Here is a 19,996-nt window from a genome sequence, read left to right as displayed (position 1 = left end):
CCGGAAGTAGATTTCTGCATCAATTACTTACTTCTGTAAACCCTAGTAACTAGTCTAGTATAAATAAGACATTTTATTATTGTATTAGAGATGCTGGATCCTGGATTGTATTTTTGATCCCATGATCACGTCTGGGGCTGGCCATTCGGCCATGCCTGGACCTTCATCACTTATGTATTTTCAATGGTGGAGTTTCTACACACCATAGATTAAGGGTGTAGAGCTCTGCTGTACCTCAAGTTTTAATGCAATTACTACTATTTTCTATTCAATTCAGTTTATTCCTGTTCTACGATATTCGTTGCACTTCACCATGGCGAATGTGATGATCCGTGGCATTCATCATCATTCTCACCTATGAATGCGTGACTGACAACCACCCCCGTTCTACCTTAGACCGAACGCATATCTCTTGGATTCCTTAATCAGAGTCTTTGTGGTATAAGGTATAATTGATGGCGGCATTCATGAGAACCCAGAAAGTCTAAAGCTTGTTTGTGGTATTCCGAGTAGGATTCAGGCATTGAATGACTGTGACGAGCTTGAAACTCACAATTGTTGGGCGTGATGACAAACGCAAAAGAATTAATGGATTCTATTCCGACATGATCGAGAACCGACAGATGATTAGGCGTGCCGTGACAGAGCATTTGGACCTTTTTCACTGAGAGGATGGGATGTAGCCATTGACAACGGTGATGCCCTACATACAGCTTACCATGGAAAGGAGTAAGAAGGATTGGATGAAGGCAGTAGGAAGGAAGAGATTCAAAAGGAGCATAACATCTTCATACGCCTATCTGAAATTCCCACCAATGATTTACATAAGTAATTTTATCTTTATTTTCTGTTTATTTATTATTATTATTCGAAAACTCCATAACCAATTATTATCCGCCTAACTGAGATTTACAAGATGACCATAGCTTGCTTCATACCAACAATCTCCGTGGGATCGACCCTTACTCACGTAAGGTTTATTACTTGGACGACCTAGTGCACTTGCTGGTTAGTTGTGCGAAGTTGTGAAGTTATGTTTGGACCATGGTATCATGCACCAAGTTTTTGGTGCCATTACCAGGGAGAGAACGAACATGAATGCCATTATCAGAAATCACAATTTTGCCTATCAAGTTTTTGGCGCCGTTGCCGGGGATTTTTCGAGTTTAGACAACTGACGGTTCATCTTGTTTCTCAGATTAGGTAATTTTCTTTTTGTTTTATTTTCAAAAATTTTTCAAAAATCTTTCAAAAAAATTTTTCTCATCTATTTTCGAAAATTATTCAAAATTTTTAAGAATGAATTCTAGAGTTTCATGGTAACATGTTGAAGCCTGGTTGGCTGTAAAGCCATACCAAATTCTTTTGGATTGAGGATTCCACGTGTCAACATAAAAGACATGTATATGGAGTTGGATGAAGTATCAGCTGTTGCATGCCTGATTTATATCCTAAAGCTGGCTGGCTATTAAGCCATGTCCAACCCTTGGATTAGAGCTTTAGGCTAACGTTGAAAGATCCCTGGAATTCTTATTGAAAATTTTGAATTTCTTATTTTCTTTTTCCTATATATTTTTTTGAAAAAAATAAAAGAAAATACAAAAAAATCATAAAATCATAAAAACCAAAAATATTTTGTGATTCTTGTTTGAGTCTTTTGTCATGTTTTAAATTTGGTGTCAATTGCATATTTATCTCGTTCTTGCATTTTTCGAAAATTCATGGATTCATAGTGCTCTTCATGATCTTCAAGTTGTTCTCGGTAAGTCTTCTTGTATGATCTTTAAATTTTCTTGTTTTGCGTTGTATGATGTTTTTCATGTGCATTTTTGCATTCATAATGTCTAAACATGAAAGATTTCTAAGTTTGGTGTCTTGCATGTTTTCCTTGCATCAAAAGTTTTTCAAAAATATGTTCTTGATGTTCATCATGATCTTCAAAGTGTTCTTGGTGTTCATCTTGATATTCATAGTGTTCTTGCATGCATCATTGGTTTTGATCTAAAAATTTTCATGTTTTGGGTCATTTTTATGTTTTTCCTCTCATCATTAAAAATTCAAAAATAAAAAAATATATCTTTTCCTTATTTCTCTCAAAATTTCGAAAATTTGAGTTGACTTAGTCAAAAAATTTTAAAATTAGTTGTTTCTTGTAAGTCAAGTCAAATTTTCAATTTTTTAAAAAAAAATCTTATCTTTTCAAAACTTTTTCAAAAATCAAATCTTTTTCATTTTTCTTACTATTTTTCAAAAATTTTTAATTTGAATTTTAAAATCTTTTTCTTATCTTTAATTCATGACTTTCAAAAACTTTACTAACAATTAATGAGATTGATTCAAAAATTTGAAGTTTGTTACTTTCTTGTTAAGAAAGGTTCAATCTTTAAATTCTAGAATCATATCTTTTAGTTTCTTGTTAGTCAAGTAATCAAATTTTAATCTTAAAAATCAATTCTTTTTTAAATATATCTTTTCTATAATATCTTTTCAAAATTTTATCTTTTTCAAATTTGATTTCAAAATATCTTCCAACTTCTTATCTTTTCAAAATTAAATTTCAAATCTTTTTCAACTAACTAGTTGACTCTTTATTTGATTAACTATATCTTATCTTTTTCAAAACCACCTAACTACTTTCCTCTCTCTAATTTTCGAAAATTACCTCCCTCTTTTTCAAAATTCTTTTAATTAACTAATTGTTTTAAATTTTAATTTTTAATTTTAATTCTTCTTTTAATTTTTGAAAATTACTAACCCTTTTTCAAAAATTAATTTTCGAATTCTCTCCCTCTCATCTCCTTCTATTTATTTATTTATTTATTAACACTTCTCTTCATCTCAAAGAATCTAGACCTATCTTCACCCTTGTGTTTGGATTCTTGACTCTTTTCCTTCTTCTATTCCCTTCTTCTTCTACTAACATAAAGGAATCTCTCTACTGTGGTAAAAAGGATCCCTATTGTTATTTTCTATTCCCTTTCTTTTTTCATATGAGCAGGAGCAAGGACAAGAATATTCTTGTTGAAGCCAATCCTGAACCTAAAAGGACTCTGAAGAGGAAACTAAGAGAAGCTAAATTACAACAATCCAGAGACAACCTTACTGAAAATTTCGAAAAAGAAGAGGAGATGACAACCAAAAATAATAATGCAAGGAGGATGCTTGGTGATTACACTACACCTACTTCCAAGTTTGATGGAAGAAGCATCTCAATCCCTGCCATTGGAGCAACCAATTTTAAGCTAAAACCTCAACTAGTTGCTCTACTGCAACAGAACTGTAAGTTCCATGGACTTCCATCAGAAGATCCCTACCAGTTTTTAACTGAGTTCTTGCAGATCTGTGAGACTGTTAAGACTAATGGAGTAGATCCTGAAGTCTACAGGCTCATGCTTTTCCCTTTGCTGTAAGAGACAGAGCTAGAATATAGTTGGATTCACAACCTAAAGATAGCCTGGACTCATGGGATAAGATGGTCGCGACCTTCTTGGCTATGTTCTTTCCTCCTCAAAAGCTGAGCAAGCTTAGAGTGGATGTTCAGACCTTCAAACAAAAAGATGGTGAATGCCTCTATAAAGCTTGGAAAAGATACAAGCAGATGACCAAAAGGTGTCCTTCTGACATGCTTTCTGTATGGACCATTTTGGATATATTCTATTATGGCCTATCTGAATTATCCATGGTGTCACTAGACCATTCTGTAGGTGGATCCATTCACCTAAAGAAAACACCTGCAGAAGCTCAAGAACTTATTGACATGGTTGCAAATAATCAGTTCATGTACACTTCTGAGAGGAATTCCTTGAATAATGGGACGCCTCAGAGGAAAGGAGTTCTTGAAATTGATGCTCTGAATGCCATATGGCTTAGAATAAAATATTGACTCAGCAAGTCAACATGATTTCTCAAAGTCTGAATGGATGGCAAAATGCATCCAACAGTACTAAAGAGGCATCTTCTAAAGAAGAAGCTTATAATCCTGAGAACCCTACAATAGCAGAAGTAAATTATATGGGTGAAACTTATGGAAACACCTATAATTTATCATGCAGAAATCATCCAAATTTCTCATGGAAGGATCAACAAAAGCCTCAACAAGGCTTTAATAATGGTGGAAGATATAGGCTCAGCAATAGCAAGCCTTATCCATCATCTTCTCAGCAACAGATAGAGAATTTTGAGCAGAGCACTTCTAATTTAGCAAACTTGGTCTCTGATCTATCTAAGGCCACTTAAGTTTCATGCGTGAAACAAGGTCCTCCATCAGAAATTTGGAGGCACAAGTGGGCCAGCTGAGTAAAAAATTCACTGAAACTCTTCCTAGTACTCTCCCAAGCAATACTGAAGAGAATCCAAAAAGAGAGTACAAGGCCATTGTTATAATCAAAATGGCCGAACCTAGAGAGGAAGGAGAGGACGTGAACCCCAATGAGGAAGACCTCATGGGACGCCTCCCAAGCAAGAAGGAATTCCCTATTCAGGACCTAAAGGAATCTGAGGCTCATATAGAGACCATAGAGATTCCATTAAACCTCCTTCTGCCATTCATGAGCTCTGAAAACTATTCTTCCTCTGAAGAGGATGAAGATATAACTGGAGGGCAAGTTGCTCAATATCTAGGGGCCATCATGAAGCTGAATGCCAAATTGTTTGGTAATGAGACTTGTGAAGGTGAACCTCCCTTGCTCATTAATGGACTAGATACATGGATTCAGCAAACTTTACCTCAAAAGAGATAAGATCCTGGCAAATTCTTAATACCCTGTACCATAGGCACCATGACCTTTGAGAAGGCTCTGTGTGACCTAGGGTCAGGCATAAATCTTATACCACTCTCTGTAATGGAGAAGCTGGAGATCATTGAGGTATAGCCTGCCATATTCTCATTACAAATGGCAGACAAGTCAGTAAGACAAGCTTATGTATTGGTAGAGGACGTGTTGGTAAAGGTTGAAGGCATTTACATCCCTGCTGATTTCATAATCTTAGACACTAGGAAGGAGGAGGATGAATACATCATCCTTGGAAGACCTTTCCTAGCCACAGCAGAAGCTGTGATAGATGTTAACAGAGGAGAATTAGTCCTTCAATTGAATGGGGACTACCTTGTGTTTAAGACCCAAGGGTGTTCTTCTTTAACAATGGAGAGGAAGCATGAAAAGCTTCTCTTAGTACAGAGTCAAACAGAGCCCCCACAATCAAACTCTAAGTTTGGTGTTGGGAGGCCACAACCAAACTCTAAGTTTGGCGTTGAATCTCCACATCCAAACTCTAAGTTTGGTGTTGGGAGTCTACAACATTGACTTGATCACCTGTGAGGCTCCATGAGAGCCCACTGTCAAGCTAGTGACATTAAATGAGCGCTTATTGGGAGGCAACCCAATTTTTATTTATCTAATTTTATTTTTCTTTTATTGTTCTTTATGTTTTATTAGGTTCATGATCATGTGGAGTCACAAAATAAATACTAAAATTAAAAACAGAATAAAAAAATAGCAGAAGAAAAAGCACACCTTGGAGGAAGAGCTTACTGGCGTTTAAACGCCAGTAAGGAGCATCTGGCTGGCGTTCAACGCTAAAATAGAGCATGGATCTGGCGTTGAATGCCAAAAACAAGCAACATCCTGGCATTCAGAAACAAGCATGGAACTGGCGCTGAACGCCAGAAACATGCTGCAAATGGGCGTTGAACGCCCAAAACAAGCATGAAGCTGGCGTTTAACGCCAGAAACAAGCATCAATCTGGCATTGAACGCCAGGATTGCATGCAGAGGGCATTTTACACGCCTCATTGGTGCAGGGATGTAAATCTTTGACACCTCAGGATCTGTGGACCCCACAGGACCCCCACCTACCTCAATTCATATTCTCTCATCTTCACACAATCCAATAACACTCTTCCCCAAAACCCTTCACCAGTCACCTCAATCTCTCTTCCCTATCACCTCTTCACCACTCACATTCATCCACTTTTCCCCATAAACCACACCTACTTTTAAAATTCAAAATCTATTTCCTACCCAAACCCACCCTAAATAGCCGAACCTACTCCCTCTCCCTTCACTATATAAAGTCCTCTATCCTTCTTCATTTTCACACACCACAACCCTCTCTTCTTCACCTTGGCCGAAACCACATACTTGTCCCTTTCCTCCATATTTTCTTCTTCTTCTTCTTCTTCTTTCTTCTCTTGCTCGAGGGCGAGCAATATTCTAAATTTGGTGTGAAAAAGCATAGCTTTTTATTTTTCCATAACCATTTATGGCACCTAAGGCCGAAGAAACCTCTAGAAAAGGGAAAGGGAAGACAAAAGCTTCCACCTCCGAGTCATGGGAGATGGAGAGATTCATCTCCAAAGCCCATCAAGACCACTTCTATGATGTTGTGGCCAAGAAAAAGGTGATCCCTGAGGTCCCTTTCAAACTCAAGAAAAATGAGTATCCGGAGATCTGACATGAGATCCAAATAAGAGGTTGGGAAGTTCTGACCAACCCCATTCAACAAGTCAGAATCTTAATGGTTTAAGAGTTCTATGCCAATGCATGGATCACTAGGAACCATGATCAAAGTGTGAACTCGAATCCAAAGAACTATCTTACAATGGTTCGGGGGAAATACTTAGATTTTAGTCTGAAAAATGTGAGATTGGCATTCAACTTGCCCATGATGCAAGGAGATGCACGCCCCTACACTAGAAGGGTCAACTTTGATCAAAGGTTGGACTAAGTCCTTATGGACATATAGCCATCATGATTCATAGCATCATGAATGGAGAGGGAGTAGAAGTTCATGAAGTCATCTCCCTTGAATTCTACCATGGCAAGGTTAGCTTTTCCTCATCTTATTTGCCATCTATGTTACTCAGCTGGAGTTATCATAGAAGGAGACATCCCAATTGAGGAGGATAAGCCCATCACTAAGAAGAGGATGGAGCAAACAAGAGAGCCCACTCATGGATCACAAGAGACGCATGAGGAAGCTCATCACCAAGAAATCCTGGAGATGCCTCAAGGGATGCACTTTCCTCCCAATAATTATTGGGAACAACTCAACACTTCTCTAGAAGACTTGAGTTACAATATGGATCAATTAAGGGTGGAACATCAAGAGCACTCCATCATTCTCCATAAAATTAGAGAAGATCAAAGAGCAATGAGGGAGGAGCAACAAAGGCAAGGAAGAGACATAGAAGAGCCCAAGGACATCATTGGTTCTTCAAGAAGAAAGTGCCACCATCACTAAGGTGGACTCATTCCTTATTCTTAATTCTCTGTTTTTTTTGTTTTTATGCTATATGTTTGTTTATGTTTTGTGTCTTTACTTCATGATCATTAGTATGTAGTAACTATGTCTTAAGGCTATGAATAAATCCATGAATCCTTCACCTCTCTTAAATGAAAAATGTTCCTAATTCAGAAAGAACAAGAAGTACACGAGTTTCGAATTTATCCTTGAAATTAGTTTAATTATATTGATGTGGTGACAATACTTTTTGTTTTCTGAATGAATGCTTGAATAGTGCATATTTTTTATCTTGTTGTTTATGAATGTTAAAATTGTTGGCTCTTGAAAGAATGATGAACAAAGAGAAATGTTACTGGTAATCTGAAAAATCATAAATCTGATTCTTGAAGCAAGAAAAAGCAGTGAATAGCAAAAGCTTGCGAAAAAAGAGAGAGAGAGTGTGTGGCAAAAAAAAAATAGAAAGAAAAAAAAAGCAAGCAAAAAAAGCCAATAGCCCTTAAAACCAAAAGGCAAGGGTGAAATGGATCCAAGGCTTTGAGCATCAATGGATAGGAGGACCCAAGGAAATAAAATCCAAGCCTAAGCGGCTAAATTAAGCTATGCCTAACCTTGTGCTTGTGGCATGCAGGTCCAAGTGAAAAGCTTGAGACTGAGTAGTTAAAATCGTGATCCAAAGTAAAAAGAGTGTGCTTAAGAGCTCTGGACACCTCTAATTGGGGACTTTAGGAAAGCTGAGTCACAATCTGAAAAGGTTCACCTAGTCATGTGTTTGTGGCATTTATGTATCCGGTGGTAATACTGGAAAACAAAGTGCTTAGGGCCACGGCCAAGACTCATAAAAGTAGCTGTGTTCAAGAATCGACAAACTTAACTAGGAGAATCAATAACACTATCTAACATTCTAAGTTAGAGATGCCAATCATTCTAAACTTCAAGGGATAAAGTGAGATGCCAAAACTGTTCAGAAGCAAAAAAGCTACAAGTCCCGCTCATCTAATTAGAATTAATATTCATTGATATTCTGAGCTTTATAGTATATTCTCTTCTTTTTACCATAATTGATTTTCAGTTGCTTGGGGACAAGCAACAATTTAAGTTTGGTGTTGTGATGAGCGGATAATTTATACACTTTTTGGCATTGTTTTTAGGTAATTTTTAGTAGGATCTAGCTACTTTTAGGGATGTTTTCATTAGTTTTTATGTAAAATTCACATTTCTGAACTGTACTATGAGTTTGTGTGTTTTTCTATCATCTCAGGTATTTACTGGCTAAAATTGAGGGATCTGAGCAAAACTCTAATAAGAAGGCTGACAAAGGGCTACTGATGTTGTTGGATTCTGACCTCCCTGCACTTGAAATTGATTTTCTGGAGCTACCGAACTTCAAATGGCGCGCTCTTAAAAGCGTTGGAAATTAGACATCCAGAGCTTTCCAGAAATATATAATAGTCCATACTTTATTCGAGATTAGATGACACAAACTGGCGCTCAACGCCAGTTCCACGCTGCATTCTGGAATCAAACGCCAGAAACACGTCACGAACCAGAGTTGAACGCCAAAAACATGTTACAACTTGGAATTCAACTCCAAAAGAAGCCTCTGCACGTGTAAAACTCAAGCTTATCCCAAGCACACACCAAGTGGGCCCCGGAAGTAGATTTCTGCATCAATTACTTACTTTTGTAAACCCTGGTAGCTAGTCTAGTTTAAATAAGACATTTTATTATTGTATTAGAAATGCTGGATCCTGGAATGTATTTTTGATCCTGTGATCATGTTTTGGGGCTGGCCATTTAGCCATTCCTGGACCTTCATCACTTATGTATTTTCAACGGTGGAGTTTCTACACACCATAGATTAAGGGTGTGGAGCTCTGCTGTACCTCAAGTTTTAATGCAATTACTACTATTTTCCATTCAATTCAGTTTATTCCTATTCTAAGATATTCGTTGCACTTCACCATGACAAATGTGATGATCCGTGACACTCATCATCATTCTCACCTATGAACGCGTGATTGACAACCACCCCCGTTCTACCTTAGACCGAGCACATATCTCTTGGATTCCTTAATCAGAGTCTTCGGGTATAAGCTAGAATTGATGGCGGCATTCATGAGAATCCGAAAAGTCTAAACCTTGTCTATGGTATTCCGAGTAGTATTCAGGGATTGAATGATTGTGACGAGCTTCAAACTCGCGATTGTTGGGCGTGATGACAAACGCAAAAGAATCAATAGATTCTATTTCGACATGATCGAGAAACGACAGATGATTAGTCGTGCCGTGGACAGAGCATTTGGACCTTTTTCACGAGAGGATGGGATGTAACCATTGACAACGATGATGCCCTACATACAGCTTGCCATGGAAAGGAGTAAGAAGGATTGGATGAAGGCAGTAGGAAAGCAGAGATTCAAAAAGAGCATAGCATCTTCATACGCCTATCTGAAATTCCCACCAATGATTTACATAAGTATTTCTATCTTTATTTTCTGTTTATTTATTGTTATTATTCGAAAACTCCATAACCAATTATTATCCGCCTAACTGAGATTTACAAGATGACCATAGCTTGCTTCATACCAACAATCTCTGTGGGATTGACCCTTACTCACGTAAGGTTTTTTACATGGACAACCCAGTGCACTTGCTGGTTAGTTGTGTGAAGTTGTGAAGTTATGTTTGGACCATGGTATCATGCACCAAGTTTTTGGCGCCATTACCAAGGAGAGAACGAACATGAATACCATTATCAGAAATCATAATTTTACCTATCAGTGTTGCTTCTACAAAAGTTTAATATAGAAATAACAGACAGAAAAGAGACAGAGAACCAAGTAGCAAATCACCTGTCCCAAAATGAACCAGTAGAAGGGGCGTCCCTCCCTCTTACTGAGATCTTTGAAAACTTTTCGGATGAGCAACTCTTTGCCATCCAGGAAGTACCATGGTTTGCATACATTGCAAACTACAAGGCTGTGAGATTCATACCCAAAGAGTATAGTAGGCAGCAATCAAAGAAATCGATCTCGGATGAAAAGTACTATCTGTGGGATGAACCATATCTCTTCAAGAGATGTGCAGATGGAGTAATCCATAGATGTGTGCCTAAAGAAGAAGAACAGAAGATCCTCTGGCATTACCATGGATCACAGTATGGAGGACATTTTGGAAGTGAGCGAACAGCCACAAGAGTCCTCCAATGTGGCTTCTACTGGCCTACTCTCTATAAAGACTCCCGAGAGTTTGTACGTAATTATGACAGTTACCAAAGATTTGGCAATCTGCCTCACGGTTATGCCATGCCTCAACAAGGGATCTTGGAGATTGAGTTGTTTGATGTATCGGGTATTGACTTCATGGGGCCTTTCCCACCATCATACTCAAACACTTATATTCTGGTGGTAGTGGATTATGTATCCAAATGGGTGGAGGCTATTGAAACACCCACTAATGATACTAAATTCCTCTAGAAACACATCTTCAACAAATTTGGTGTCCCTAGAGTACTAATCAGTGATGGGGGTGCTCATTTCTGCAATAAATAGCTTTATTCTGCTATGGTTCGATATGGAGTTAGCCACATGGTGGCAACTCCATATCATCCACAGACAAATGGGCAAGATGAAGTCTTTAATAGAGAACTTAAAAGAATCTTGGAACGGACTGTGATTAACCGTAGAAGGGATTGGGCAAGAAGCTTGGATGATGCTCTGTGGGCATATAGAACAGCATTTAAGACACCTATAGGGACCTCTCCATACCAGCTTATGTATGGAAAAGACTGTCACTTGCCAGTGGAATTGGAACACAAGGCCTACTGGGCAACCAGATTCCTAAACCTTGATGCCAAGTTAGCTGGAGAAAAACAATTGCTCCAGTTAAATGAGCTAGAGGAATTCAGACTCAATGTTTTCAAAAATGCAAAAATTTTTGTTAATAAAGAAGCGCTTGCTGGGAGGCAACCCAGCCATTAACAAAGCTTATTTGTTAATTAAATGATAATTTTACAGGTTCATATTAATTATCTTCAAGGTAAAATAGCAATTGCATAAGTTCACATAGGTACAGAAGGATTCAGAGGATAAAACAGCAAAAAGAAGCTCACTGGTGCGAAAACGCCAGTAAAAGCTGTTTTGGGCGTTAAACGCCCAAAAGAAGCATCTACTGGGCATTTAACTCCAGTAGGGATAGCCATTTGGGCGTTAAACACCAGAATAGATACCATTCTGGATGTTTAACGCTAGATTTGCAGCATCATGGGCATTCAGAAAAACGCCAAGTGATAAAGGATTTTCTGGCTTTTAACGCCAGCCAGAAGCTACAGCTGGGCGTTAAACGCCCAGGAGAAGCAATAGATGGGTTTTAAACGCCCAAACATGCAGCAGTTGGGCGTTTAATGCCAGGATTGTGGGGAGAAGGTAACTTCGTTTTCACTTCAAATTTTTTCCATTTTTCATGTTTCAATTCATGATTTCTTGCATAAACATCTTACAAACTCTCATCTTTCAACTTCAATTTCGAAAAATTTTTAATCCTAAACATATTTCTTAATTTTTCTTCAATATCTTTTCAAACCTTTTTCAAAACTCATTTATCTTTTTGAATTCTTTTCAAATCTTTTTAAATGTTTATCTCAACTCTTTTTAAACTCATCATATCTTCTTTTCAAAATTCAGATTTATCTTTTTCAAATATCTTTCATATCTTTTCAATTTCAAATTACATCTTTTTCCTATCATACTTATCTTTTAAAAATCATATCTTCTATCCTATCTTTTTCAAAAATTTTCAAAAACCCACCCCTACCCTTTAAATCCGCGTTCGGCCTCCCACCTCTTCTCCACAATTTGAACTTGGCTCTCCCTCTATCCCTCTCCTTTCCTTTCTTTTGCTTGAGGACAAGCAAACCTCTAAGTTTGGTGTGTTTATCCGTGATCACTAAGCCAATACCCACTAAGATCATGGCTCCTAAGGGAAAACAAACCACTCTAAGAGGAAAGAAAGAGAATATTCCAAAACCACTTTGGAATCAAGGAAGTTCTTAACCAAAGAACATTCGGACCATTACTACAAAATAATGGGTCTAAGGTCAGTGATCCCGGAAGTTAAATTTGATCTGAATGAAGATGAATATCCAGAGATCCAAGAGCAAATTCGAAACAGGAGCTGGGAAATCCTAGCTAATCCTGAAACAAAGGTGGGAAGGACAACAAGTGCAGGACAACCCCATCAAGAGGAAATCACAGGAGTTCCTCCCAGAAATCCCTCAAATTGAATACTGGGAGAGTCTTGAAGCATCTATTACCAAGTTGCAAGAAGCTATGGACCAACTAAAGAAAGACAGCAAAATCAAAATAACATGCTTTGCAAACTGCTTGGGGAACAAGAAGAGCAAGGGCGTGAACTGAAGCAACTGAAGCATCAGAAGCTATCTCTTGAAGGGCCAAGCATCCCACAAACTAAAGGAGCATCCACCATCCAAAATAAAGGTTGTTGAGTCTTAATCTTAGCCTTAACTCTGTGATAATTGTTCTTATTAAGAATTTACCTTAGAAGTTATATATGAGTAGTAGTAATTAGTATCTTTATTTTGATTTTATCTCCAATTAAGCTATAATTCATTTTTCTCATCATCATCAAACATGAATAAAATAGAAGATTTTTATAATAAGGAGGAAATATTTTTTTCGAGTTTTTAATAAGGAAAATTCTAATTATTTATATGTGGTGGCAATACTTTTTGTCTTCTGAATGAATGCCTGAACAGTGCATAATTTTGATAGTGGAGTTTATGAATGTTAAATCTGTTGGCTCTTGAAGGAATGATGAACAAGAGGAATGTTATTAATGATCTGAAAAATCATGAAATTGATTCTTGAAGCAAGAAAAAGCAGTGAAAAACAAAGCTTGCAAAAAAAAAAAGCAAAGCAAGAAGAAAAAGCCAATAGCCCCTTAAATCAAAAGGCAAGGGCAAAAACGATCCAAGACTTTGAGCAAAAATGGAAAGGAGGGCCTAAAGGAATAAAATCCTGACCTAAGCGGCTAAATCAAGCTGTCCATATCCAGGTGAAGAGCTTGAGACTGAGTGGTTAAAGTTGTGATCCAAAGCAAAAGAGTGTGCCTAAGAACCCTGGACACCTCTAACTGGAGACTTTAGCAAAGCTGAGTCACAATCTGAAAAGGTTCACCTAGTTATGTGTCTGTGGCATTTATGTATCTCGTGGTAATACCAGAAAACAAAATACTTAAGGTCACAGCAAAGACTCATAAGTAACTGTGTTCAAGAATCAACATACTAAAATAGGAGAACCAATAACATTATCTGAATTCTGAGTTCCTATGGATGCCAATCATTCTGAATTTCAAAGGATAAAGTGAGATGCCAAAACTGTTCAGAAGCAAAAAGCTACTAGTCCCGCTCATCTAATTAGAATATGAGCTTCACTTAAAACTCTGAGATATTATTGCTTCTTGATTTCTTTTTATCCTATTTTATTTATCTAGTTGCTTGGGGACAAGCAACAGTTTAAGTTTGGTGTTGTGATGAGTGGATATTTTATACGATTTTTGGGGGTAATTTCATGTAGTTTTTAGTATGTTTTAGTTAGTTTTTAGTATATTTTTATTAATTTTTAGGCAAAATTCATATTTCTAGACTTTACTATGAGTTTGTGTATTTTTCTGTGATTTTAGGTATTTTCTGGCTGAAATTGAGGGAGCTGAGCAAAAATCTGATTTAGGCTGAAAAATGACTGCTGATGCTGTTGGATTCTGATCTCCCTGCACTCGTAATGGATTTTTTGGAGCTACAGGAGTCCAACTGGGGTGCTCTCAATTGGGTTGGAAAGTAGACATCCAGGGCTTTCCAGAAATATATAATACTCCATACTTTGCTTGAAGCTAAACCATGTAAACTGGCGTTTAATGCCAGTTCCATGTTCCATTCTGGCGTTAAACGCCAGAAATAGGTTACAAGTTGGAGTTAAACGCCCAAAACAGGTTACAACCTAGGGTTTAACTCCAGAAACAGCCCAGGCACGTGAAAAGCTCAAGTCTCAGCCCTAGCACATACCAAGTGGGCCCCAAAAGTGGATTTTTGCACTATCTATCTCAGTTTACTCATTTTCTGTAAACCTAAGTGACTAGTTTAGTATTTAAACAACTTTTAGAGATTTATTTTGTACCTCATGACATTTTAGATCTGAACATTGTAATCTTTGATGGCATGAGTCTCTAAACTCCATTGTTAGGGGTGAAGAGCTCTGCTGTGTCTTGATGAATTAATGCAATTATTTTTGTTTTCTATTCAAACACGCTTGTGTCTCGATGAAGAAGGTGATGATCCGTGACACTCATCATCATTCTCAACCTATGAATGCATGTCTGACAACCAACTCCGTTCTACCTTCAATTGAATGAGTATCTCTTGGATTCCTTAATTAGAATCTTCTTGGTATAAGCTAGAATCCATTGGCATCATTCTTGAGAATCCGGAGAGTCTAAACTTTGTCTGTGACATTCCGAGTAGGATTCAGGGAATGAATGACTGTGACGAGCTTCAAACTCACAAGGGATGGGCGTAGTGACAGACACAAAAGGATCAATGGATCCTATTCCAACATGAGTGAGAACTAACAGATGATTATCCGTGCGGTGACAGTGCACTTAGACCATTTTCATTGAGAGGACGGATGGTAGCCTGATGAGCGGATAATTTATACGCTTTTTGGCATTGTTTTTAGGAAGTTTTTAGCATGATCTAGTTACTTTTAGGGATGTTTTCATTAGTTTTTATGCTAAATTCACATTTCTGGACTTTACTATGAGTTTGTGTGTTTTTCTGTGATTTCAAGTATTTTCTGGCTGAAATTGAGGGACCTGAGCAAAACTATGATAGGAGGCTGACAAAGGACTGCTGATGTTGTTGGAATCTGACCTCCCTGCACTCGAAATAGATTTTCTGGAGCTACAGAACTCCAAATGGCACGTTCTCAATGGCGTTGGAAAGTAGACATCAAGAGCTTTCCATCAATATATAATAGTCCATACTTTATTTATGATTAGATGACGTAAACTGGCGCTCAACGCCAGTTCCATGCTGCATTCTAGAGTCAAACGCCAGAAACACGTCACGAACCAGAGTTGAACGCCAAAAACACGTTACAACTTGGCGTTCAACTCCAAGAGAAGCCTCAGCTCGTGGATAGATCAAGCTCAGCCCAAGCACAAACCAAGTGGGCCCCGGAAGTGGATTTATGCATCAATTACTTACTTCTGTAAACCCTAGTAGCTAGTTTAGTATAAATAGCACTTTTTACTAGTGTATTAAGAGTTATTCCTGTTCTAAGATATTCGTTGCACTTCAACTTGATGAATGTGATGATTCGTGACACTCATCATCATTCTCACCTATGAATGCACGTGACTGACAACCACTTCCGTTCTACCTTAGACCGGGCACATATCTCTTGGATTCCTTAATCAGAATCTTCGTGGTATAAGCTAGAATTGATGGCGGCATTCATGAGAATCCGGAAAGTCTAACCTTGTCTATGGTATTTCGAGTAGGATTCTTGGATTAAATGACTATGACGAGCTTCAAACTCATGAAGGTTGGGCGTTAGTGACAAACGCAAAAGAATCACGGGATTCTATTCTAACCTGATTGAGAACCGACAGATGATTAGCCGTGCTGTGACAGAGCATTTGGACCATTTTCACTGAGAGGATGGGATGTAGCCATTGACAACGGTGATGCCCTACATACATCTTGTCATGGAAAGGAGTAAGAAGGATTGGATGAAAGCAGTAGGAAAGCAGAGATTCAACAGGGACAAGCATCTCCATATGCTTATCTGAAATTCCCACCATTAATTTACATAAATATTTCTATCCTATTTTATTTATTTTTTAATTATCTAATCCAATCACATTTGAATCAGCCTGACTGAGATCTACAAGATGACCATAGATTGCTTCATACCAACAATCTCGGTGGGATCGACCCTTACTCACGTAAGGTATTACTTGGACGACCCAGTGCACTTGCTGGTTAGTTGTGCGGAGTTGTGACTAAGTGTAATTCACGTGTGAGAGCTACCAAACTATTGGAGCCATTGTTGATGATCACAAATCCGTGCACCAAGTTTTTGACGCCGTTGCCGGGGATTGTTCGAGTCTGGACAACTGACGGTTCATCTTGTTGCTCAGATTAGATAATTTTCTTTTCAAAAATCTTTCAAAAAAATTTTTATTCCTTTTTTTCGAAATTTTTTTAAATAAATCATTCTATGGCTTCAAAACATTTAAGAATGAATTCCAGAGTTTCATGAAGCATGTTGAATCCTGGCTGGCTGCAAAGCCATATTCAAACTCCTTTGGAATTGGTCTTCAACTAATCACCACAATGCATGTAATTCCATCCTAAAGCTGACTGGCTATTAAGCCATGTCCAACCTTTTGATTTGAGCTTTGAGCTAATATTGAAAGATTCCTGGAATTCTTCTTAAAGATTTTTAATTTCTTATTTTCTTTTTCCATATGTTTTTCGAAAAAAATATAATAAAAATACAAAAAAAATAGAAAATCGTAAAAATAAAAAATATTGTGTGTTTCTTGTTTGAGTCTTGAATCAATTTTTAAGTTTGGTGTCAATTGCATATTCATATTGTTCTTGCATTTTTTTCGAAAAATTCATGCATTCATGGTGTTCTTCATGATCTTCAAGTTGTTCTTGGTAAGCCTTCTTGTTTGATCTTGATGTTTTCTTATTTTGTATTTTTTGTTGTTTATCATATGCATTTTTCGTTTGTTAGTATACATGCATTAAAGATTTCTAAGTTTGGTGAATTGCATGTTTTCTTTGCATAAAATTTTTTTTCAAAAATATGCTCTTGATGTTCATTATGATCTTCAAAGTGTTCTTGGTGTTCATCTTGACATTCATAGTATTCTTGCATGCATCATATGTTTTGATTCATAATTTTCATGTTGTGAGTCATTTTTATCTTTTTCTCTGTCATCATTAAAAATTTAGAAAAATAAAAAAATATCTTTTCCTTAGTTTTCTCATAATTTTCGAAAATTTGAGTTGACTTAGTCAAAATATTTTTAAAATTAGTTGTTTCGTATAAGTCAAGTCAAATTTTCAATTTTAAAAAATTCTATCTTTTCAAAACTTTTTCAAAAATCAAATCTTTTTCATTTTTATCTTATTAAATTCGAAAATTTTAAAATTATTTTCAAAATCATTTTCTTAATTTTATTTCAAATTTTTTAAATTACACTAACAATTAATGTGATTGATTCAAAAATTTGAAGTTTGTTACTTTCTTGTTAAGAAAGGTTCAATCTTTAAATTCTAGAATCATACCTTTTAGTTTCTTGTTAGTTAAGTAATTAATTTTCATTTTAAAAATTAAATCTTTTTCAACCATATCTTTTTATCATATCTTTTTCAAAAATTTGATTTCAAAATATCTTATCTAACTTCTTATCTTCTTATCTTTTCAAATTTGATTTTAATATCTTCTTCAACTAACTAATTAACTTTTTGTTTGTTTCTTATCTTTTTCAAAACCACCTAACTACTTCTCCCTCTCTAATTTTCGAAAATATCTCATCCCTTTTTCAAAATTCTTTTTAAATTAACTGATTGTTTTAAATTATTATTTTAATTCTATCTCATCTTTAATTTTCGTTTAATTATATCTTATCTTTAATTTTCGAAAATCATTAACTACTTTTTCAAAATTATTTTCGAATTCTCCCTCTCTTCTCTTCTTCTATTTATTTATTTATTTACTAACACTTCTCTTCACCTCTCTTCATCTCCAATCACTGCCTCTATCCTCACCCTTGTGATTGGATTCTCCACTTTTATTCCTTTCTTCTTCTACTAATAATAAAGATCCTCTTTGTCTAGATATAGAGGATTCTTCTTCCTTTTATTTTTCTCTTCTCTTTCATATGAGCAGGAATAAGGAAAAAGACACTCTTGTTGAAGCTGATCCTGAACCTGAAAGGACTCTGAAGAGGAAACTAAGAGAAGCTAAATTACAACAATCCAGAGACAATCTTTCTGAAATTTTCGAACAAGAGAAGGAGATGGCAGCCAAACCCAACAACAATAATGCAAGGAGGATGCTTGGTGATTTCACTAAACCAACGTCCAAGTTTGATGGAAGAAGCATCTCAATTCCTGCCATTGGAGCAAACAATTTTGAGCTGAAACCTCAATTAGTTGCTTTGAGACAAAGCTAGAACATGGTTGGACTCACAACCTAAAGATAGCCTGGACTCCTGGGATAAGCTGGTCACGGCCTTCTTGGATAAATTCTTTCCTCCTCAAAAGTTGAGCAAGCTTAGAGTGGATGTTCAGACCTTCAAGCAAAAAGATGGTGAATCCCTCTATGAAGCTTGGGAAAGATACAAGCAGATGACCAAAAAGTGCCCTTCTGACATGTTTTCAGAATGGACCATATTAGATATATTCTATTATGGTCTATCTGAGTTTTCCAAAATGTCATTGGACCATTCTGTAGGTGGATCCATTCACTTAAAGAAAACGCCTGTAGAAGCTCAAGAACTTATTGACATGGTTGCAAATAACCAATTCATGTACACTTCTGAGAGGAATTCCGTGAATAATGGGATACCTCAGAGGAAGGGAGTTCTTGAAATTGATGCTCTGAATGCCATATTGGCTCAGAATAAAGTGTTGTCTCAGCAAGTCAACATGATTTCTCAAAGTCTGAATGGATGGCAAAATGCATCCAACAATACTAAAGAGGCAGCTTCTGAAGAAGCTTATGATCCTGAGAACCCTGCAATGGCAGAGGTAAATTACATGGGTGAACCTTATGGAAACACCTATAATTCATCATGGATAAATCATCCAAATCTCTCATGGAAGGATCAGCAAAATCCTTAACAAGGCTTTAATAATGGTGGAAGAAACAGGCTCAGCAATAACAAGCCTTTTCCATCATCTTCTCAGCAACAGACAGAGAATTCTTACCAGAGCCCCTCTAATTTAGCAAATTTAGTCTCTGATCTGTCTAAAGCCACCTTAAGTTTCATGAGTAAAACAAGGTCCTCCATCAGAAATTTGGAGGCACAAGTGGGCCAGCTGAGTAAGAAAGTCACTGAAATTCCTCCCAGTATTCTCCCAAGCAATACAGAAGAAAATCCAAAAGGAGAGTGCAAGGCCATTGATGTAATCAATATGGCCGAATGCACAAGGGAGGAGAAGGATGAAAATCCTAGCGAGGAAGACCTCGTGGGACGTCTCTCAAGCAAGAAGGAGTTCCCTATTAAGGACTTAAAGGAATCTGAGGCTCATATAGAGACCATAGAGATTCCATTAAATCTCCTTCTGCCATTCATGAGATCTGAAGACTATTCTTCCTCTGAAGAGGATGAAGATGTAACTGGAGAGCAAGTTGCTCAATATCTTAGAGCCATCATGAAGCTGAATGCCAAGTTATTTGGTAATGAGACTTGGGAAGGTGAACCTCCCTTGCTCATTAGTGAACTTGGTACATGGGTTCATCAAACTCTACCTCAAAAGAAACAAGATCCTGGAAAATTCTTAATACCATGTACCATAGGCACCATGACCTTTGAAAAAGCTCTGTGTGACCTAGGGTCAGGCATAAATCTTATGCCACTCTCTGTAATGGAGAAGCTGGGGATCATTGAGGTACAGTCTGCCTTATTCTCATTACAATTGGCAGACAAGTCA

General features: G+C 37.0%; 1 non-coding gene across 1 annotated transcript; it reads right to left on the bottom strand.

The window, feature by feature from the left end:
• Nucleotides 1–18,610: 18,610 nt before the first annotated feature.
• LOC127742252 (small nucleolar RNA R71) lies at nucleotides 18,611–18,714 on the bottom strand. Its single transcript, XR_008003440.1, has one exon. It is a non-coding gene; the product is annotated as a small nucleolar RNA R71 (small nucleolar RNA).
• Between the last annotated feature and the right edge of the window lie 1,282 nt (nucleotides 18,715–19,996).

Source organism: Arachis duranensis, chromosome 9, assembly GCF_000817695.3.
Source record: "Arachis duranensis cultivar V14167 chromosome 9, aradu.V14167.gnm2.J7QH, whole genome shotgun sequence".
In the NCBI taxonomy this organism is placed as follows: domain Eukaryota; kingdom Viridiplantae; phylum Streptophyta; class Magnoliopsida; order Fabales; family Fabaceae; genus Arachis; species Arachis duranensis.
Note: the sequence above shows the minus strand (reverse complement) of the source record. Positions and strands in the feature narration are given on the sequence as shown.